Source organism: Otolemur garnettii, unplaced genomic scaffold (genome assembly GCF_000181295.1).
Source record: "Otolemur garnettii isolate 467f Iridium unplaced genomic scaffold, OtoGar3 scaffold00010, whole genome shotgun sequence".
In the NCBI taxonomy this organism is placed as follows: domain Eukaryota; kingdom Metazoa; phylum Chordata; class Mammalia; order Primates; family Galagidae; genus Otolemur; species Otolemur garnettii.
In genome coordinates, this window is record NW_003852405.1 from 5,418,854 (window position 1) to 5,443,308 (window position 24,455).

At 35.5% G+C, this 24,455-nt stretch overlaps 1 pseudogene; it reads left to right on the forward strand.

Annotated features, from left to right (window-relative positions):
- Nucleotides 1–16,050: 16,050 nt before the first annotated feature.
- On the forward strand, nt 16,051–23,951 carry LOC105886433 (annotated as a pseudogene).
- The last annotated feature ends 504 nt before the right edge of the window (nt 23,952–24,455 follow it).

The window sequence follows — 24,455 nt, forward strand, 5'->3', positions numbered from 1 at the left end:
TTTAGCCCCGAGGAGTTAATGGTCTGAATATCCAGTTGTGTATATTTTGTACTAACCATATATACAGCTATACTTAAATTTTTCAGATTTGACAAAATGATAGGAATTTTATGCTGAAGGCAATCATCTTCCAAACAGTGTAACAGTGTGAACCGAAATGCTGAAAATGTCAACATTTCACACATCATTGATTCTTAATATTTCTGAAGCTGTTTTTAGTGTCCTGTGGCTACAGCTAAAAACAAAATTACATCCTTGTTGTAGTACTTTTCAAATTCTTAGCATTTTATGAACCAGAGCAAACAACATTGTGTTGTTTTTGTTTGTTGTCTTTTTTTAAACTCCATTCTATATCTATTGAATTGGTCATATGTGTTTTGACATATTCCATATCCAAAGATATTTAGCACTGGATCTTTGAAAGCTAAAAGTAAAGTTCTTCTCTTGAACTACAAATTTAAAAATTATCTATTGCTGATCTTAGAGAGAAATGTTTTGATTATTCACCACTGAGTATGATGTTATCTGTGAGCTTGTCATATACTGCCTCTGCTGGGTTGAAGTACATTCTTCTTTCTATATTTAATTTTTATGTTTTTGCCATACATAATTTTGAATCATATCAAATGCTTATTCTGCATGTTTTGCTATGTATATATAGACTTTGTCCTTCATTCTGTTAACATGATGTATCACATTTCTTGTTTTGTATGTGTTGAACCATCCTTGCATCCCAGGGATAAATCCCATTGGCTTGTGATAAGGGATTGCTGAGCATTTTTGTATCTAAATTATGAGGGATACTGACCTGTAACTGTCTTTTCTTATAGTGTCCTTGTCATGTTTTGATATCACTGTAATTGTGGCCACATAGAATGAATGTGGAAGCATTCTTTGGTATTAGTTCTTCTGAAGTATTTGTTAGAGTTCAGTATTAAATCCAACAGAACCTAGAGTTTTCTCTAATAGAAATTTTTTTCTTACTTATTCAATCTCTGTATTCATTATACTCTGTTCATATTTTCTATTTCTTCATGATTCAGGCTTTGTAGGTTATATATTCATAGGAATGTATGATTCTGTTTACCATAGTATGGGAACTACAAGCCAACGTAATTAAGTCCCATTTATTTATTTTAAACAAGAGAAATAAATTAAAATGTATTAAATCAGAAATAATAAGTTAAATTTATTCTGTTTGGAGGTGACATGATATTATTTAGAAAATGCTAAAGACTCCACCAAAAATAGTTAGAACTAATAAATGAATTCAGTAAAGTTGCAGGATTCTAACTTAACATACAAACATCACTGGGATTTCTGTATACCTGCACAAATGAAGCAATAAAAAAAATCAAAAACAAATACCACTTATGATAGATTTCAGAAATAATATATTTATGAATAAAGTTAACTGATGAGATGAAAGACTTATACACTGAAAAAAATCAATAAAAGGAAACAAAGAGACAAATATATGGAAAGACATTCTGAGTTCATAAATGAGTAGGATTTATATTTTTAAAATGTCCATATTGTTCAAAGTAATCAACAGATTCAATACTATCCCTATTAAAATTTCAATGTTATTTTTCACAGAAGTACAAAAAAGTTCTAAACTTTGTATGGAGCTATTTAAGACTCAGAATAAACAACATAATGTCAAACAAAAAAGAAAAAGAAAGGAAGCTGGAGGCATTGGTCTACCTATACCTGCTCAAAATATACTACAAAGCTATACTAATCAAAACAGTGTGATGTTGGCATAAAAACAGACATATAGCTCTATGAAACAGAATAGAGTATCTAGAAATAAATTCATACCTTTACAGGCAATTCGTTTTATTTTTCTTTCTGTTTTCAATTCATTTATTTTTAATTGACAAAAAAGTATGTATTTAGCATTGATAAATGCCAGTTAATAGCTGTGAGGTAATATCTCCTCCTGGTTTTGATTCACACTTTCCTGATGAGTAGTGATGTTGAATATTTTTTTCTTACATTTTTCTTAATTCGGGATTAGTCAAAATGGTTTTAACTTGATGTTTTTCCCATGCATATGTACTCAACATATACATTTGAGACATCAAATGTGGTATGGTTGATGGATATTCATATGCGCTTACCCATGCTTGCATAGCCATATGGAGACAATGCATAGAGTTACCAAAACAACTGGGGGGACTGGTCACTCCAGTAGTATAATTAAAAATAGTAGTGCCTTCTTCCTCTGGTTTAAAAGTCCCCTGGTATCATAGGGGCCTGGAAGCCAAGCAGAATCATTAATATAAACAGGTACAGTAGGTTCCATCCAACTAACTCCTCTTAGTAAAGGGGGGTTAGGGACATATGTCCAATAATAGTAAGTCTCTCCCCTTGCTGTTGTTGATAAAACAGCAATAACAGCTAAAAGGAAATTACCAGTTGTCATAACAGCAGATGATTTCAGTGTTCTCTGCAGAAAGTCCTGTCTCTCTCTCCAGGGTCGGTTCACACTCGTACTGTTCAAGTTTGTTGTTACCTGTTTCATTGCCTTCATCTTCATCTTCTTTTTGTGGTGGTATTACTACCTCTGAGCAGTGTTGTAATTTTAAATTCTTATCTGGAACCTAGAGTTTATTATCTCTTGTGGAAATATAAGTATAGCCTCTTCCCCAGTGTATAACAGTAGCTGGTATCTATACATTCTTAATTACATCTTTATAATAAACTGGTGGGTTAAGAAGGGGTGAGGTTACACTTACCCAATGTTTATAAGCTGATATTTCATTTTTCTCATTCATATTCAAAAAATTTAAGGTGAAGAGAGCAGAAGATAATCTATTTCTAGGGGTAATGTTATACTGTTCCCCCCCCTTTGTTCTGTTTTAAGAGTATTTCTTTTAAAGTTTGATTTTGTCTTTCAATAATAGCTTGTCCAGTGCTATTACCAGGAATTCCTGTGATATGTTTAATATTATATAATTTTTAAAAGATTTGATATTTGTTAGAGATATAAGCAGATCTGTTATCTGTTTTAATGGTTGAAGGCTTTCCCATGACAGAAAAAGCTTATGACAAAAGAGTGATGATGACATCAGCTTTTTCAGATGATAAAGCTGAAGCCCATGAGAAGTGAGAATAAATATCTATTAAATGATGGATATATTTTAATTTTCCAAATTCAGAAAATTGAGTTACATCCATTTGCCATAATTGATTAGACATTAATCCTCTGGGATTTACTCCCATAGGTAAATGAGAAACTCTTAAAGGCTGACAAGTGGAACAAGATCATACTATGGTTTTGGTGACATGTCATGAAATGCTATGTTTTCTTTTTAAAGTTTGGGCATTAGTATAATGTAATGTGCACTCTTGTTGAGCTGTTAATACTGAGCCAATCAATTGATCAATAATTTGATTTCCTTGAGGAATAGGGCAAGGTAAACCTGAGTGAGATCTGATATGGGTGATGTAAATAGGATAAGATCTCTGCCTTATGAGTTGTTGTAGTGAGGAAAATAATAAAGTTAATTCTTCACTATTATAAGGTAAAGTTATTGTTTCAATTGTCTGCACAATGTGAGTACTGTATTGGGAGGCATAAATTATATTTAGACTTTGATCCAGAAAGTCAGTCAACAATAATATAATGGCAAACAGTTTGGCCTTTTGCACTGATAAATAAGGTGATTGTTGAACCTTATGAGTTTTGGAACCCAGATATCCTGATACACCTATTTATTTGCACCGGTATAGAAAGTTTCTGCATTCAGGATTGGTTCTAATTTTATAATTTTTAGGAGAATACAAAAAGTATTTTTAAGAAATTGGATTCTTTTATCAGAGGGAAAGTTATTATCAATAATTTCTATAAAATCTGACAAAGCTATTTGCCAATTAGTATTCATCATTAACAAATCAGAAATTTGATTGTTAGTAAGACAGACAATAATTTTCTCTGGATCTCTACCAACTAACTGTCTTAATCTTTGTCTGCCTTTTAAAATTATAAGGGCTATTTTTTGTGCATAAATTTCCATTTTTTTAGATGCTTTGTTAGGCAGAAAACACCATTCTATAAAGGCTGTTGCTTGTGTTAATAACCCTGTAGGAGAGTGTAAAGATGGAAATACAAACAATTGAAAATGATCAAATTCTGATATTCAACTTAATTGAGCATCTTGGATATGTTCTTCTATCCATTGCAACTCTTTTTCAGCCTCAGGGGTTAATTTCCGAGGGCTATGGAGATCAGAGTCTCCTTCTAAGGTTGCAAAGAGGTGGCTAAGCAAATAAGTTGGTATACCTAAACTAAGTCTCACCCAATTAATGTCTCCTAATAATTTTTGGAAATAATTTAAAGTTTTTAAAGAATGTCTCCTAATTTGAACTTTCTGAGGGACAACATGCTGTGCTGTAATTTGATATCCTAAATACTCCCGTGGATCTGTGTCTGAACTTTATCTTCTGCAATTTGAAGGCCATATTCTTTAAACTTATGACAAACCAATTGATATAATTCTTGTAATTTCTTAGAGCTAGGATGAGCTAATAAGATGTTATCCTTATAATGTAAACAGATAGTCTTCGGGAACAGTTTTCTAAGTTCTTCTAGAGGTTAGTCTACAAATAACTGACACAAGGTGGGGCTATTTAACCTTCCTTGTGGTAATACTTTTCAATGATATCTCCTGGTTGGTTTTTAATTTTTTAGGGTTGGAATGGTGCATGCAAAGTGTTCTGCGTCTTTTGGGTGCAGTAAAATATTGAAAAAACAATCTTTAAATCAATAATAATTATGGAGTAATGTTTAAGGATTAAAGTTGGATTAGGGATCTGAGATTGTAAATATCCCATTGGTTGTATGACATTAATTCTTCTTAAATCTATTAGCATTCTCCACTTACCTGATTTCTTTTTAATTACAAAAATGGGGGCGTTCCACCTGCTAGTTGTGGGTTGTATATGTCCAGCTTGTAGCTATTCTTCAATTAATAGATGAAGCACTTCTAACTTTTCTAGAAGGATAGGCTACTCCTCCACCCAAACTGGTTTATCAGTTTTCCATTGTAGAGAGAGGGTGAAGCGCTGCTGGGCAGTGGCCTCTATGAAAAATCCTCCAGTAAATTGGGAAGTCCAAGGCCTGTCTTAGCATGACCAATTTGAATTACTTGGCTTGGCTGACAGCGATTGGCTGAATCAGATCAAACCCCGTTTTAAACATGATATTTTTAACAGCTTTAGAGATAGTGGGAATAGTAATCATAGCACCCCATTGTTGTAATAAATCTCTTTCCCACAAAGTTATTGCTATAGGGCAATGTATGGGTAGGCACAAGCCTTTTGTCCATCAGGTCCTTTGCAAAATAAGTCTGACGTTTTGCAGTTAGTCAAATGTTAGTCATAGTCCCAAGGCCAACAAAAGTAGCCTGGACACGTGTCTTAGGCCAATTTTTTGGCCACATATGTGTGGCGATGATAGAGACATCAGCTCCTGTATCTACTAAACCTTCAATCTGGATACCATTGTCAAAAGTTACCTTATACTGGGTCAGTTATCATTTAGAAAACTATGCCAAAAAATCTGTTTCCCTGCACTTTCAAACTCACCCTCATGAGAAAGAGAGGCTGTTTTACCCTTTTGACAAGGTAAAATTAGAATTTGAGCTATCTGTTGACTAGCTGATAATTGGAAGTCCTTGGAAGCAGAAGCCATAATCAAAATTTCTCCATTATAGTCTTCATTAATTATTCTAGGATGGACATTAAGTCCTTCCATGGTTAGAGTGCTTCTGCCTAAAATTAGACCCACAGTCCCAGAAGGAATGGGACCATAAACACCAGTAGGTAATTCCTTAGGGGAGGTCTACATTTCTCGGATTTACACTAGATAGTAATGGTAAATCAAGTGCTGCACTGCTTTGAGTGATGTAGAAAAGGTCTTGAACTGAAATTTTGTCTGGTGATTTTAATTTTGATTCGTTTGAGCATGGGCTTGGCCATTGCTCACAGGGAATTGTTGTTGAAAACTGCTTAAAGTTTTTGCCTGGGAGCCTCGAGCAGGCCCTGTCACCGAGTTTCCCTAGTTCTGATCGGTATTGGAAGTTCCTCATTTATATGAAGAGGATAAAATATTGCCGTTTTTGTCTCTAATGGATTTACATTCAGTAGTCCAGTGGTGGCCTTTTCCACAATGCTGACAAACACCAGGGAGTTTCGTTTCAGGTTTTTTTCACATTATTTTTTCAAGTGCCCTGCTTTGCTGTAGTTGAAACACTTAGCCTTAGAGGTGTTAGCTGCTAAGGCAGATGCCAAAGTCGAAGCTTGTAAATTGGCTTGAAAGGTTCCTGAAGTGACCTCTCAGCAGGCACAGATATACTGTTCTATAGTAACATTTTCTTGATTCTTTACTCCTGCTAGAGCTTGCCTACAGTCAGTGTTTGCATTTTCGAAAGCTAACTGCAAAAGCAATAACCTACGGGCATCTTCTCCTGGAATAGATCTTTCAATAGCAGTTTGCAATCGAGCAATATATTCCGCATAGGGCTCATTGTTCTCCTGGAATATTTTAGTTAAAAACTGTTGAATTTCCCCTTTCTGTTCTAAATGCTGCCAAGCTCTAATACAGACATCCCTTACTTGTATTATCTGTTCAGGGGTCAGAGCTGCCTAAGCATTCCCTGTCTCAAAAGATCCAGACCCAGTTAGTTCTTCAAAAGTGAGTCTACCAGTAACTCTGTTCCTATGAGCTTGTATTTTTGTCTCTTTAGTCCACCAGGATTTGAATTGGATATACTGAACTGGGCTCATGGTGGTACAAGCCAAAGTGTCCCAATCTAAAGGAATGAAGTGATACCTTCCACAATAAGAAGATAGGACCCACACCACATAAGGTGAATTGGGCCCATAAGCATGAACTTCATCTTTCAAAATTCTTAGTATCTTAATTGGGACTTCAGTATAATTGACAGTAGCATTGCCTTGATCATCACATACCTGAGTTACAGATATGACTAAGGATTCCTCCTTCCTTTTTCTAGACGTAGTAGAAGCCTCTGCCTCATGAACAATGTTAATTATATCAGGCTTGACCTTAAAATGAATTCTAGGGCCATTAGAATCAGACCAGACTGGATAGAATGCTGGTAGAGTGGTTGGGGCAATTTTAGGAACAGCAGGAGGGACTGTGGCAGGGGGTCTTAAATGTTCTATATATCGAGGCCCAGTTTACCACTTTTCTAATTCCTGAAGCCACTTTTCCATGAATAAAAAGCCTTCAGTAAGTAACTTTGTAAGACTCTTAATGTCTTCTGCATCAGAGACATTGTTAATAGTATTGTCAGAATCAGTTTCACTATGCTTTTGATCATACAAGTCCTTGCACAGGGGGCAATATGTAGAACAGCCCATCCTATCAGGACTCTTTAAAGATACATCACATATATTTTGTTCAGCACATGCACCCTCCTTGGTAGATGGAGGTGAGGATAGCAGATCATCAAGAGTACTGTCTGAGTCAGAGTTACACTGCAATGGTTCTAAGGCACCTGCAACCAAATGATATGCAGTCCAAACCTCTCTACTAATAAATTCAGATGTGCTCTGTTGGTGTGCTCTTCTAAGAGCAGTTCCAACTTTCCTCCATACTTTGATATTTAGCTGATGTTTCTTTTCTAGTGTAAACCAGTGACAGTGTAGTGTCTAGTTACTACTTGAAATAATCCCCTTAAAGTTTTAGTCTTCATAGAGACTCCTGTTGTTTGCAGCAAAGTTTTGAGCAAAGCAACATACTGTTCCTCCAAGGAATGATTATTACCCATTTTACCTTTATTTATCCAAAGAATTTCATGAACCCATGCGAGCATTACCTCTTTGGTTTTAATCGTTCATGTCTTACCTTAGGTGTACGTCGCTTAGTCTGGACTGTCAAAGTAGAGTCTCCCTGAAGAAGCTGGCCAGGCTATCTTCATGAAGAACACTCTTCGTACCCTTCTCAACCTGGTACCCTGGTACCCAGCTCACTGCTCCAGAGCTATGAAAGTAGATTTTAAGTGTTCTCAACACACACACACAGATCAGTATGTGAGAAAATGGATAATTTAATTAGTTTGATTTAGCAACGTAATGATATCATGTTTTATACCATAAATATATGCAATTTTTATCAATTAAAAATGTAAAATAGAAAAAATAAAATAAAAATTGTTAAAGATATCCTTTGCAGTGTATTTTAAGATAAACATTAATATAATAAATTTTTGTGCAAATGTATTCCACCAATGACCACAACATTTTCTGCCTCTTTGTGTATTTGCTCTTTGGGACTGTCCTGTTCTTCAGTGTTAAGACTGTGCTCAGCTATGTGACTTGCTTTTGCCAAAAGGGAAGCAGTGAATTTGATCCATGTAGAGGGTCAAAAAGAAGCTGAGTATTTCTATTATCACTCTTGTTCTGCGATCTTTTCCTTAAAAACTTGCTTAAGCATGCCTGTAGTCCTAGCACTTTGGGAAGCTGAGGCAGGTGGATTTCTTGAGTTCAGGAGTTCCAAACCAGATTGAGCAAAAGTGAGATCCCATCTCTACTAAAAATAGAAAAAAAACTAGCCTGGTGTTGTGATAGGTACCTGTGGTTCCAGCTACCTGGGAGGCTGAGGCAAGAGGATCTCTTTAGCACACGTGTTTGAGGTTGCTGTGAGCTATGATGCCATGGAACTCTAGTCTCAGCAATAGAGTGAGACTCTGTCTCAAAAAACAAAACAAAACAAAACTTGCTTGAGATAGCTCTTTCTCTTGGGTCTCTGTCACCACCGTGAAAAGCAACCTTGAATACTTTGTTGAAAGATTAGAGATCTAGAAAATTCTCCCATTTTTCAGCTGAAAAGGTTATTCTTTATTATTCAAGGCAGAGTCAACCAATCAGGTCACAACAGACATATGACCAAATCCACCCAAGGTAAGCCTTTCTGGTCCAAATCAGTAAAATCACCATACATAGACTTATTATTTTGCATAGATTGATGATAAATCTATGCAAAGTAACAAATCGCTATTATTTTAAGTTGCTAATTTTTGGTATGTTTGTTATTCAGCAAAACTACAGTTAAATCCAAGTGAGTGGAGAGAGAAAGACGGAGAAGGGAGGAGAAAGGTGTAAAGTGTGTGGCACACCTCCTGGATGAAGCGAACAACTACAAGTTGGACCCTACCTAACCTAATTCATCTGCACTCTCATGTTAATCTAAAATTTAAATAATAAAATAAATAAAATGGCAATCTTTTACATAAAAAAGAAATTCTATCCTTGGAAAACATTTGTGACAAAAACATATATATGTATGTTTATATATGTGTGTGTATATATATATTTTTAATAAAATGCCTCTTACTATAGGTTTGGGCAAGATAAAGGCAGTTAGAAAAATCCAATATAAATATAGCTTAGTAACCATTTCTTATGCCTGAAAAAATAAAGCAAAATTAAAAAAAAATAATTTTCTAAAGAAATATCTTTCTATCACTACGGTAAAATTGATTTGGTTTTGATATTGCTTAAACAAATACTATAAAATCATATTTGAACATTTCTATGAAATATTAATGACTAATACTGCCAAGAATATCTCTCAAGGGCAGATATAATTACCTATTCTTGTCCTTAGTGAATGTTTCCAAAACTTACTGCTGTAAGTGATGAATTCAGAACAAAGTGGTACATGAGGAGAACTTTCTAGCTGTAAAAGACAAAAAAAAAGAGGAGGATGAGCTATGATATAAACTATAGATTCTTCATTAAATGTGGTGCACAGGAAAATGGAATCAAGCACGTCACTTGTGAATAGTGACAAAGAAAAGATAACAGTAAGAACAAAAAAAATAATTTCCAAAGGAAAATATGATTGATGATGGGAGAAGTCGTGAAAATATGATACACCCTAGGTAACTAGTTTTTTAATGAAAAGTTGCATATACACGTATATACTCATATACACACACACATATATTCTGATAATATTTGAAGTATCTATTTTTCTGGGTATATTTTATATTGTGAAACACAAATAAGATTGGTAACAAATCTAGAGAGAAAGATGGGGTATGTTTATATAAATGGATCAAAGAAGTTGGAGTTGACCTGACAAAGACTCAGGTTCATCATCAAAATATCTTATTCTGATATCTAAGACTGTGATGTTGATGATAATGATCTTATTGTCATCTTTGACAGTATTTAAACTTCCTCAGATTACTCAGCCTATGGTTCTGTAAAGATACAAATGTATTAAGGTTAAAAAAGTGCATAATTCAGAAATGTTTTTTCTCTTTCTGATCGTGGTTGAGATGCAATATACTACAAATGGCCTTCTTTTCCAGGGATCAGATATTTGAAAGCATCTCCTGACACTATTCCATCAGCATGGTGGCTAGACTGTTTTATCAGACATGACTGCTAGACATTGTTTCATTCACATATGCTTTTCACAGCAGGAAATCAAGAAACCTGGAAAATGACTGACTGGAATAGAATTCTATGTGCAGAAAATAACTGAGCTGTGTTAGCAAATTGTGAAAGAAGGCTGGGGAAGCTATGCAGTCATGTATTCTTTTTAATATTTTCTCAGTCCGAATATGAACTATAAACGAACATATATGTGCACACATATGTACCATTCTTAAAAGAGAATGAAGATTTTTCTATATAGTAGGTAATAAAATTATAGCAGTATGTAACATGGATTCCAAACTTCTATTTTTTTCCATTTGAATCTGTCCTAAGTACATAGGCTTTATATAGTTTTCACAGCTTTAGCATTAAGTGAAGAAAAAAATAAATATCATAAGCTTTGGTTCAGCTCCTGGTAGGTTTATAATATGATTTCTTCAGAGAGCTAGTACCATGATGTATGGGTATCTCTTTTGAAAATTAGTTTACATGAGAAAGTAAAGTTGATTTTTCACAGGATGTAATAACAGCTGGATTGAAAAGTGCTGACGATAAGAGACGTAAAAACTATATGCAAACATTTTCTGTCAATCTCAATGGCTTTTTCCTTATTTCATTTTATAATCACGTATTTATTTCTCTTAGGGTATAATAACAATGCTAACTGCCTCTGTTTAGGTTATGATTGTAGTATGTTTTTTATTTGGATTGAAATAGCTTTATTAGAAATAATAAAATATTTCCTTTTTACTTGGCTTCATTCAATTTGGTGCACTTCAAAAAATACTTGTGCGTATTTTGAAAACCAAATATTGAATTTTTATTTTATTGATTTTATCAACATCATATAATATAGTCCATGTGATTTTACTGTTTTGTAATCAATGATTTAAAATATAAAATCTCACCTTTGCTGTGTTTTGTGTATTACCGACAGCTATAAAATAAAATCCATATAGTTTATAGTCAAATTTCTGTTGTACATTCACCTTGATTTATTCATAATAATCATCTGAAGCTTTCATTATAATATTTCACATTTCCTGTGTACTTGCCAGACACTGTGCTAAAACTGTTTTGTGTACATCATAGTAGTCAACTCACAACACAGCTATGAGATGGTGGGATCAGAGTCTGGGAGAACTCAGCAGTCTTGCCCAAGGTGACTTGGCTTATGGTCAGGTCACAATTACAACTTTGGAATGATTCATTGTCTGACACCAGCTTTCTTACCAATACCATACATTAAAATTGTAAGTTAGGTGAAGTTTTTAATGAAGGTAAATATGTTACATATAATTTTATAAGCATGATTCGTAAGCAGAGCCTGTGAATAGCAACGTATTCAAAATAATTCTCTGGGTTTAAGAGTGAACTGTAAAAATCACAATCAGCGATATTTCCTAAATGGATAAGGAAAATTAAAGAAAATGGGGCAAAGTTTAAGATTTTAACATCTAGGATACTGCCAATAACCTAACTTTTGTCTTCTGTGAATACTTCAAGATTAAGAGATTGACAAACCAACCCTGTCTTAATGACTGAATACTATTACAGCAGAGTATTTTACTCTGCCATTACTTAGCCTGGTGCTGGAGACTGAAAATGTTAAGCCTGTAACCCTAGCACTCTTGGAGGAGGAAGCAGGTGGATTCCTTGAGTTCAGGAGTTCCAGACCAGTCTGAGCAGGAACAAGACCCACTCTTGACTGAAAATAGAAAAACTACCCAGGTATTGTGGTGGGTGCCTCTAGCCCCAGCTATTCAGGCAAGAGGATTGCTTAAGCCCAAGAGTTAGAGGTTGCTGTGAGCTATGGTGCCGTGGCACTCTACCCAGGGCTGTAGGTTAAGAATCTGTCAGAAAAATGAAAGAGAGAGAGAGAAAAAGGAACGGACGGAGGGAGGAAGGGATGGAGGAAGGAAGAAATTTGGTATTACAATGTTTGATTTGTGCCTTGAGTTTTCCCATGTTTTTATAAAATATTCAAAATTCACAATCAAAGATACATTGAGAGCCTAGTCAGAGTTTCTCTTTAGTTTTTGTGAACACTTTAAAATTTTCAGATGTGCAAGTCATTACACGCTTTACTATACTTCTTTTATGCCCATTTCCCCCCCCTCCCCTTGCTTTCCCATACTTAAATTTCTAATTTGTTTCACCCCCTGCTCACTCCTGGACCAAAGATCTACACTCATGCTGGAATGCTGTTCTCTTCAAAGTTCTCTCCCTTTCATCTAAAGTAGCGTCTTTCCTTCTAAATGTAACCTTTTTAATAAATATCCTCCATGAAAATTGCTAAAGTACTTTTGAAAACCATCACTAGTTAAATTCTCATTTTTATTATACAATTGTATTATACTTTGTATAATAGCGATCATGTTCATTTATTTGTAAATATATGAGCATTAAAAATATTCTTGGAATCTCCTATTTGTAATAAAAAAAGTTTCGACTACTCCCCATTAAATTTCCTCTTGACTCAGTGTGTACAACACTGTGTGATATGCTGGAAGATTGTAAGAAGAAATTTGGTCATTTATTGAAGGAAAATCTTTAGCAGGACCCCCCTCATATCACTCTGAACATTTTTGAGCAACATTTATGCACAAGACACCGCATCAGAGAGACATAAGCATATTAGAATTACATAGCTATATTTCTAAAAGATTTTATAGTTTACTAAATCTCATTTCTTATACTTAATCATCTAAAGAGAAAGTCAAATTTGTTATTCCATTATCAAAACAGTGCTTTTAATATATTTTGCATATCTCATATTTTTTCAGCATTATGACATTTATTTACTGATTAGTTATTTTAAATTATGCCCTTTGCTTCAAAGCCTCAGAACACAAGCTGGATAAAAACCTTTCATTAAATATTTAAGTAAGAAGAAGAAACAATCAAACAGCAACGTAATAACCAAACAAAAAGCTCCCAGCATAAAACCACAGATCTCACTTATTGAAACAGAATCCTTATTGAGAAGAAAAGAATTGTGTGTGGTTTCCTTAACATTATGTATTACTAATGCTAACATTGAGTGCAATGGAATCTGCATTTTATACGGGGGACCCTGTCTTCAATAATTAAAAAAGTCGATCAGTTTGCCACTTTTTGCCAACCCCCTTCACCCAGCTTCTTAAATAATTTAACTTCTTGATTAACAGAACAACATTTTAGTTAGATAATTTATATAATTCATTTTGACATATTGAAAACTTATAGAGCAATAAGTCTCTTGAGATAGAGTTTTATATGTATGCAGTAAATAACCTTTACTAGTATGATTCAATGGTATACGTATTTACCAAAATAAAGAATCTGTACTATAAAAGTGGTGCCTGTGGCTCAAAGGAGTAGGGCTCGGGCCCCATATGCTGGAGGTGGTGGGTTCAAACTTAGCCCTGGCCATAAACTGAAAGAAGAAAAAAAAAAAGAACCTGTACTGTGGCAAGTAAGTTAAAAATAAAAACAGTACGACATTTCAAAAGTGTGATTATGCTCAAATGCCATTCAGATTAAAATGCACTATTGTTATCTCAGGAGAGATTCACGTTGATCCCTAAATATTCTCTCATTCTCTCATGGGTGTTTAGAACACAGCCTGATAGATAGGCAAGATTATCTCCAATAATTGCTGACTCTTTTTCAGGATTCAGGAAGGCAATTTTCTTGGAAAAAAATTGTTTTTACTTGAACACATGTGCACTTATTTCTACTGTCTCATGATTTTTTATATCTAAGGTTTTTATGAAGAAAGGAATGATGTGTAGTATTAGAATTCATGTTTTCTTGAAAAATATCTTTGTGATTAATTGCCTTTAGTATTTCTCTAAAGGTAAAAGTAAGATATTTGATGTGACATTCAGTGATTTTCCTTTGGAGTTTAACTCAGGAATACATTACAAGTGGCCCAATATTCAGATTGTTTGGAAAGTTGCTCAATTTTTGTTTTGAAAGTCATAAATATTTGGTCAGTCCTCTTCTGTGAGTTCCATTCAGACTCAAATGAACTTAAAGGTACTTGCGCTATACGGTTTAGGGAAGGCCCCATATTTTTAAAGACTTTTGAGCACTTGGTTTATGGCCAATGCTTTGATTTCCTTTTCAAAAACTTATAATTTGGGTCAAAAAAATTCACTGTTTTATCATGTACTTTTTTTGGATTTTTACTCCTTTTATTGTTGAAATAATGAATCACGGACTGTCATTGAAAATTATAGGCCATTTTCCCCTAGCTACATATTTCCAGTGAACTAGAGTATCATTTTTCACAACCTTAATTAAAATAAATTTTATTTTGCTTATAGTTTGTGCACATTCTTCTTTCTTTCAGAAAAGTTTTACAATAAATATATATGGTTCCCATTCATTTCTAATTATCATATTTTAATCTTTACAAAGTATTTCAAAACTAAGATAATTATGGAAAAATCATTATGTAATTTCAGTTTATGTTCTACACCGAAACACCATTTTTCAACTTTGTAATAAAACCTAAGATGTATTTCAGAATAATTTCTCCCAACACATATCATAACCCTGTGTGAGTTCTATGTGAGTTCATTTAGTAAAGCTGGCTATTCTTCAAGGAGAAGAAACCATAGTGTTTTTTTTTTCTTACTATACAGATTAAAGTTTATATTTTTTTCTGACTATTGTATGGGAAAGAAGAATCAGTTGACTATTAAGTCCAGCTAATGTCCTCTTGCATGAGGATGACCAATCAACTTCAAGCTTTAGTTCCATTTTCAAAGGTATGGCATTATACTAATTTAAAATATATTTTTTCACATTTATTATTGTTCAGAACATTTAAGCACTACTTTAGCAATCTAGGAATATAATTCTTATAATCTTCCTGAAATCTATACCTGTATTTTAAATTTTCACATGATAATATTTGGAGGCCTGAGTCTGAGGAAAATTTCTCTCTGTCACTGTTCCCTCTATTTCCCCTACGTCTTTATTTCTCCCTGCTTCCTACTGCCACAGGAGAAGAGGAAGGTAATGATTTTTCACGTGGACAGTTCTCTTCATTATTGGATTTCCTTGCAAAGAGAGATGAGGTCATTAGCCAGTAATGAATTACCTGCTCTCTTTGATGACAGAGATCTGTGTGCCTCTTGTCCTAGCCTAGATTCCACCTCCAAGGGTCCCTTCTCATCTACACACTTGTAGCCAGGAAAGCAGGCTTGACAGAGAAACCTGAACTGGGAATCATAGAAAACTTGATTAAAAGACTATGTCCCCTCCCACTCCCCAGAAGGCAAAAGGGCTAAAAGAAGCTGCACCAGTGCCTTGAAAGAAGGCCAACGGGGATAAAGCTGACAGAGATCAACACAGGAAGGGAACCTATAGTGCCACATAATTTACATCTTCTTGTCTCAGTGCGAGGAAACCAGCTTTTCTCATTTGGATCATGAGTTTAGCTAATGCAGTAAGCTGTCCAGCCTGAGTAATCTATGTGCCTTTCTTGCTGGCTGATATTGGTCATTTAAAGTTTATTTTTCTACCCCTGTGCCATAGACATTTTCAGAAATATTCTGTAGCATGTTTTTAGATTAGGGAATGCACTGACTGTTTTGTGAAATTCTGCAACCAGAATACTTTGCTCACTTGATGGAGCAAACACACCGGGCCTTGAGAGATCACCACATCAAGGGGGAAGGGTTAAGGGAAGCCAACTGTCCACCACCTCACACCACTAGGAAAGAACTAGTGACTCTAGGGAGTCATCCACAGCGGCAGCTAATGGCATTACTTGAAGCCTCTCCACTGAAATTGAGCTGGAGGAAGTGGCAGTCATGTACCCAGAGTCAGGTAAGTCCACATTGATTCCCATCACTAGATTACTGAGGCTTTTTCAAAATTCATTGGCATGAAACCAAGGATAGATCAAGCTGGTGCTATAATTTTAGCAAAGTTTGTCTTTGGCTCTGTCCAAACTTGAGTTAAGTAGGAGGCAATAAAATGACGAAGACAGAATAATATTTAATCTTAGAAGTATCTGTTCAGTTCTGTAACAAACTAGAGAAAGGCAAATTAATTTGTCAGTTAGAACTCTTCACTAATGAGAATAATCCCATTATTGGCCAACCAACAAAGGGAAGAGAGAAAAAATGGAGACTGTGTGTCACGATGTGCAAAAGCTGGGCTATTGGAAGAGGGATTGTAGAAAAATACTGTGAAGTTTGAAGTAATTGAATAAAAACAAGGGAATTAGGAAAGCCCAGAAGGTTAGAGAATAACTAGTAAGTTTTTTTAAAGGATTGATTTGGGAAATCTCAATGGTAGGAAATGACAACACTGCTACTACTTACTCAATAGTTTCCTCAGAAATTTCTTGCTTTGCATTTGGGGATAGACGCTACAGATTGTTGATATGCTGGGTAAGCCTTCTCCACCCTTTCCTATGCCACTCCATAGACACAGGGCCTCTTGCTAAGGAACATGCCTCTGACTTTTTTTTTTTTTTTTTTTTGGTAGAGTCAGCTTCTCACTTTATGGCCCTTGGTAGAGTGCCTGGCATCACAGCTCACAGCAACCTCCAACTCCTGGGCTCAGGCCATTCTGTTGCGTCAGCCCCCTGAGTACCTGGGACTACAGGTGCCTGCCACAGTGACCAGCTATTTTTTTGTTGCAGTTTGGCTGGAGCTGGGTCTGAACCCCCCACCCTTGGTATATGGGGCCAGCACCCTACTCACTGTGCCACAGGTACAGCCCCATGCCTCTGACTTTCTCCTTTGTCTTTCATAAATCTATTGGGGAGACACCTGCTGTGTAACTTAAAGATAACCATATTTTCTACTCCAGATAGAGTACAAGAAAGAGTAGAAAAGTAGAAAAGTATAGAAAAAGAGTATCCCATAGATGGTCTACCAGCTAGAGTATCTGTGAGATTCCCTCAGGAAAAGGCACTTGATTTTGTTGTAACCCTAGGTGCCTTCTGAATGTAGAGAGTGGTGATTTCACACCATTCTGAAAGGCCTTCCAATCTGGACAGATCAATGCATCAGCCTGAGCCCTGAGGAATGTTGATGCTTGTTTACTTTGAGATATAGAACCAATAAAAATAGCTCAATCAAGGGAAAATGCATTGTCATATGTAAAATTATATCTCTTGTCAAGAGCTTAATTAGAAGGAATAAAACTGATTATAACATAAGAAAAATAAATTAGATAAAGCACTTACCTGTAACAAAGTAAAGTAAATTTTTTCAGCTTTATCGAGGTACAATTCACAAATAAAAATTTTATATATTCAAGATATACAACTTGTTGAATTGATAAATGTCCACATTCTGAAATAATTACATAATTACCAGCATCTAATTAATTAATGCATCAGCGACCTTATCCCACACAGTGGATAGGTGTGTGTGTGTGTGGACATTGAAGATCAACTCTTAGCAAATTTCAAGTAAAGAATACAGTATCTTTAAGTATATCACCACACCACACATTAGGTCCCCAAACGTAATCATCTTACAACTAAGAGTTTGTAGACTTTGACGAATGCTGCTCCATTTCTCCTTGCCGCTGGCCATTATTGTTCTATCCTCTGTTTCTATGAGTGCACGTTTTTTAGATTCCATGTAAGTGAGAGCAGACAGGATTTGTCTCTCTGTGTCTGGCTTATTTCACTTAGCATAATGTCCTCCATGTTTATCCATTTGGTTTCAAATGATAGGACTTCTGTCTTCTTTGTGGATGAATAATATTCCATTCTATATAAGATATACCACATTATAAAATCAATTAAACCATCAACTGATATTTGGATTATTTCTACATCATGGCTATTGTTAATAATGTTATAATAAACATAAAGGCTCATATATCTCTTTGAGGCACTGGATCATATGGAAATTCAATACAATTTAAGTTTTTGAGAAACCCTTATACTGTTTTCCATAATGATTGTACCAATTCACCTTCTCACTAACAGGCACAAGGGTTCCATTTTCTTCACATTCTCACCCACAACTGCTACCTTTGTCTTCTTGACAGTAGCCATCCTAACAGAGGCGAGGTGAAACCTCACTTTGTTTTCTATTTCCCTGAGGATTAGTGATGTTGAACATTTCTTATAAATCTATTTTCTTTTTGTATACCTGAAGGAAGGTAAATTGGATGAAGATGTTTGACGACTATACAGATTTTTATACAATATTACCTTTAATTCCTATAGTTTCTAATCCTGTAACTACCTTACTTCTGACTTCCTATCATTTTCTGCAATGTATTTATCAATATTTCATCTATCTTCTGATTTTTTCTTGCATTCTTACTTTCTGTTATTCTACAGCAGTGTTTTTCAACCTTTTTTTTTTTTTTTATCTCCTAGCATGCTTGAACCTATAGTTAAATTTCTTTGACACATTTAAATTATCCAAAAAAAAATAAAGAGTAAAAAACAAACAAAAAAATACTTACTGTGCTTTGAATGTGTTTTGAAAACAATTTTACTGATGATATTTAAAATTTTTGCAGCACACCCAAGATCCTCTCACAGCACAACAGTTGAAAATCACTGCTCTAAATTGTAAATCTAAATGCTTGGTTTCTTATGAAGGAATCCAGTATCTTCCTTCTTATGAAGGAATCCAGTATTGCAATGGTTCCCCCATCGGTTTTGGTATTTTCCTACTATTTTTCACAATCACTTACAGAACTTAAGAGATATTTATTCTACCAGAGTTATCTATAATTATTCAAAATGTAGATGATTTCCTCGTATCCTCAGAAACTGGAGGGTGTTTTGAATTGATACTTTGGTTTTGCTTCCCAAGGGCATAAGGCTTCTTCAAGCAAATTGCAATATTGTTCAACTGAGGTCTAATATTCCTGGTGTCTCTCGTTAGCTATAAGCTGCAGAGAGCTGCAATCTAGGAGGTAGATATTATTATGGATACAATGACCTATTATGAAAAAATTGACAATTAGGGGACTACAACAATACTGTAAAGAATGGATTCCAACTTTTGCAGAGAGAACAAAGCATCTGATAGAACACTTGCCTGATGATTATCTAGATCTTTTGATTTGGTTCCTGTAATCAGAGGAGACTTTTAAACTAAGGAAATTAGTCATAGTCTCTCTCCCACTTTAAAAATAAAGCACTTTTTTTTTAAATAGAGAAAAATTTAGTTTAACAAAACTAAAATATCTCATTAAAAATTGACAGTTGATTTGTCAGGGATAAAACTTTACAACTGCCTGTTGAGATAGAAGTATTTCATTATAGAGTTTAGTCAAGGCAAAAGGATAATGTTTCCAAAGGTAAACATATCACTAACAGGCTTCTGAAGCTGCTGTTAAAACATGACAGACCCCAAACATATAAACTCCCCTTTTAGTAAGGTAAAAAAAAAAAAAATGTTAATTTTCTGTTGGTGCCTGTAGCTCAGTGTGTAGGGCGCCAGCCACATGCACCAGGGCTGGTGGGTTTGAACCTGGTCTGGGTCACCTGGGACAACAATGACAACTGCAATAAAAATAAAAAAAAAAATAGCCGGGCATTGTGGTGGGTGCCTGTAATCCCAGCTACTTGGGAGGCTGAGGCAGAAGAATCACTTAAGCCCAAGAGTTTGAGTTGCTGTAAGCTATGATGCCATGGCACTCTACTCAGGGTGACAGCTTGAGGTCCTGTCTCAAAAATAAATAAATAAATAAAATGTTCATTTTCAAAACCATATTTGCAAAAATAAATTAAAATGATAGATTAAAAATTGGGCTAAAAGAAATCTAGCTGGACTGGGGAAATAACCTAAAAAAAATTTCTATATCACAACCCCTATTTGTGTAGAGTTGTTTTACCATCAGCAAAAGTATCTGGAGAAAAAGTTTTTTAAGGACATCTAACAAAAAAACAAAATTATTCAAAATATAAAAGAGACATTCTATTTATGAACATAATTATTTCCAGACCACACCCAAAGTAAATAGACAGAGTTTTCACTTACCAGTTTTACCAGGTACATGATAGCCATTGGGTTTCATAGAATCAAGGCCTACAGATTGTAAGATATTTTGTCTAATTGTGGTGTATATGATGTCTAGATGTCTGATGTTTTCCTGTCTCCAAAAAAAATCAATGCTTAAACATAATCCTGCTTTTGGCACACCAGAGCATTTAAACAAGAGAGAAAAATTTGTTAATTCTACTGTTAATTTAGAAAGTATATGAATGCTAGAGATTCCTAAAAGCTTCAGTCCTCTGGGAAAGAAAGTGAAGATACCAAAATCCTATTGGCTTACTTCATGCCTAGCCAAAAAACAAGCAAGCAAACAAACCAACAAGGAAATTTTATTGTAAAATTCTGCCACTTCCTATGTTAAGATGGCCTAGAATTTTACCTCCGACCTTGTTAAAAATTAATCTCTACAAGCAAATACAGAATCTCTCCTTTTGAATTTATGTTGAGTTGACTTATGGATTGAGGCTTGAAACCTTTTTTTCTGTGCCTAATTTAACTGAATCTTTTCATAATCACCTCTCTCTTCTCTGGTAACTTTGAGTAGTCATAAAGACCTGCTAGGACCCAGCCAAGCCTATTAACTAGGAGACTTTGTCTATGTTAAGGTATTCTAGAGGAAAGACAGGCCAGGCTCTTACCTCCTTAGAAGAGGCCCTTTAAAGTGCTGGTGATTACCCATATAACTATCAAAGTAAATCAAAGTAAATATAGAACTGAATTCATTCTTTCCATGTGAAGTCAACACCTAAGGGAGAGTGGACTGTGGTTCCCACAAAGGAATTGAAATTTACATTTTCAGAAATAACTAATTATGGTACTGAAGTCAACTAAAAGGAGATCCTCTATTAATATTATTACTATTCTTAAAACTTGCCTTTTGTTTTATTCACAATACAGTTATTTCAGTTTCTTCTTTAAGAATCACATTTTACTAGAGAACAAGCATGTGAGTGGTAACATTACATTTTTCCCTATAATCACTGTGTTGGGGGTTAAATGAATCCTGTAATATTCATATGTTGAAGGCCTGACTTCTAGTATTCCTGAATATGACTTCATTTGAAAAAAGAGTCATCGTCAGTGTAATTAGTTAAGATGAGGTCAGACTGAAGACAGGCCCCTAATTAACATGAATGTTACCCTTAAAAAAGAGAAAGTTTATATTTTCACAAGAGGAGAATGCCATGTGGAGATGAAGGCAGAGGTCAGGGTGATGTTTCCTCAAGCCAAGGAACACCGAAGATTGCCAGAAAACCTACCAGAGAGTAGGTGAGAGATCTAACAAAAGCTTCTTTAACTTCCTTCAAAAGGATCCAGTTCTGCCGACATGCCGATCTTGAATTTCTGCTAGATTTGTGAGACAGTACTTTTCTGCTGTTTAAGCCACCTTAGCCTGTGGTACTTTGATATAACAGCCCAACAAACTAATACACTCAGGAACGGTTCTCACAATCTCATTCCTATCAGCTCTAAGTCATACTCCCAATAAAAGCAAGATCTGGACTCATAAACCTAGCAATGTTATTACTGACAGAACAAAAATGGGACTCTTTTCATTGGTAATTTTGATAACCACAAAACAAAAAAATAAAATCAACGAATATACCTCAAGTCCTAAATTTGATACTCAAAAAAGTGTATTAGAATGATGATGCAGAAAGCAAAACATATAAAACGTAGGAAATCTGGCAATTCAGTCTGTAAAGTACAGATTTAATGTTACTGAATAACTTGAGATATAAGTTTTCTTAAATTCTGAAATATGTAGATAAGTAAAGGAGAATACCTGTTTTTCAGAGATTTAGTTGATTGTTAGTATAACCATGGATTTATGCCCAATGCCAAAACAAAACAGAAACAACTCATATGGTGAATTTGTTTATAAGACTTCATATTGAGTCGTATACATTAACACTGAAAATTTCATCTGTACTTTTCAACGATGTATCATAATAGACTTTTATACTAAGTGATAGTCATGAATATCTTGGCATTTCTCATCTGAGAAAAGTAATTGAGAAGATAGAAAGTAATTAATAGGTCTAATTTTGACAGTATTTATGCAATTGAGTAAAACTTAGAAATTGTTATACCTTGCAAAGAAAATTTCTAATTAAAAATTTATATTATCAGGTTCCACATTTAGGTATCTCTTAGGCTTGTACCACCCAAGACCTCATAAGGAACTGCCAAATGATAATCATCTGAAAATTCAAACAACACAGGTAACCCAGTAACTCGTAAAATTAATGTCTGACCACTGGTATGATATAATTGAAGATTACCTTCCCAGGATAATAAAGCATTGAATTTTGTAAAAAATCAGTAATTACATCATTTTATCATAATTCTGAAAATTGTTTTAGTTTGTATTTTACTGTGGACTTGCTAGATACTTAGACAACTGAAATTTATCCAGAGAGAGGTAGAAACAACATAAAAATATTAGAAAATAATGTTACTATTTTATAGTAACAGAGGGAGGAGATGGTAAAAGAAAATACAAATAAATACAAATGAAAAATAGGAGGCCTTCCCGCGCTGCCCAGTGACGGTCCACACAGCATTGTTCTGGATTCCCGCCATAACTTAAAGGGAAATTTTCACAGTGGCCAGAGCCCTTGATGTCCTGCAAATTAAGGAGGAAGTTGTCTTCAAATTTCTGGCAGCAGGAACCCACTTAGGTGGCACCAACCTTGCCTTCCAAATGGAACAGGACGTCTACAGGAGGAAAAGGGATGGCCCCTGCATCATAAATCTGAAGAGGACCTGGGAGAAGCTTCTGTTGGCAGCTGGGCCTTGTTGTTGCCATTGAAAACCCTTCTGATGTCAGCGTCACATCATCCAGGAACATGGCCAGGGAGCTGTGCAAGGTTTGCTGCTGCAGGGGCAAACTCCTATAGCTGGCTGCCTCACTCCCGGAGCCTTCACTAAGGGGGACCCAAGCCACCTTCCAGAGCATGGTCTTCTAGTGGTTACTGATCCCAGGCCTGAGCACCAGCCTCTCACAGAGGCGTCTTATGTTAACCTGCCTGCCGTTGCTCTGTGTCACACCGATTCTCCTCTGAGTTATGTGGACGTTGTCTTCCCAAGCAACAAGAGAGCTCACTCAGTAGGTCTGATTTAGTGGATGCTGGTCCGGGAAGTTCTCCGCGTGCGTGGCACCACCTCTGGTGAACACCGTGGGAGGTCATGGCTGACCTCTACTTCTACAGAGATCCTGAAGAGATGGAAAAGGAAGAGCAGGCAGCTGCTGAGAAAGCTGTGACCAAGGAGGAATCTCAGGGTGAACTGACTGCTCCAGCTCCTGAGTTTACGTTACTCAGCCCCAGGTTGCGGACTGGTCTGAAGGCGGCAGGTGCCCTCTGCGCCTACTCAGCAGGTCCCCACTGAAGACCGGAGCGCACAGCCTGCCGCAGAAACTGGTCTGCAGCTCCCAGTGCTCAGGCCACTGAATGGGTGGGAACTACTTCTGAGTGGTCACAGCTGTTCTTCCACAAACTCTTAAACAAGATGGAAATTAGGTTGGCAAAAAAATAAACATTAGTGAAAGAAAGAAGGAAAGAAAAGGAAGGAAGGAAGGAAGGAAGGAAGGAAGGAAGGAAGGAAGGAAGGAAGGAAGGAAGGAAGAAAGAAAAGAAAGATCCTCCCCATTGAACAAAAGGAAAGAGACCCCCCCTCCCTTTTCAAACAACATTAACTTTAGAAAACTTGTAATATGAGCTCTTTCTGTCTCTTTGCAACATAAGCACATCTTTTTAAAAGCTAAACAAGACTCTGCCAGCCTTATGGCTTAAGAATGTCTTTCTCAATGACTTGGAAGCCATCTCTTTGAAATATGAACATCAAGGAAGAAAGCTCCCTATCTCACAGTTACTCTGGGAAAGGAATCTAACTATGACAGGGACCTTTCTCCAAGTTGCAAAACTTTCTCTTCTCATAAAGAAATGAAGAGTTCATTTTTCTTTTAGGTAATACCAAATAGCTAAAAGCAAATGATCGCCCTAATTACCAAGGGAATTTAAGATGAACTACGTATATGTG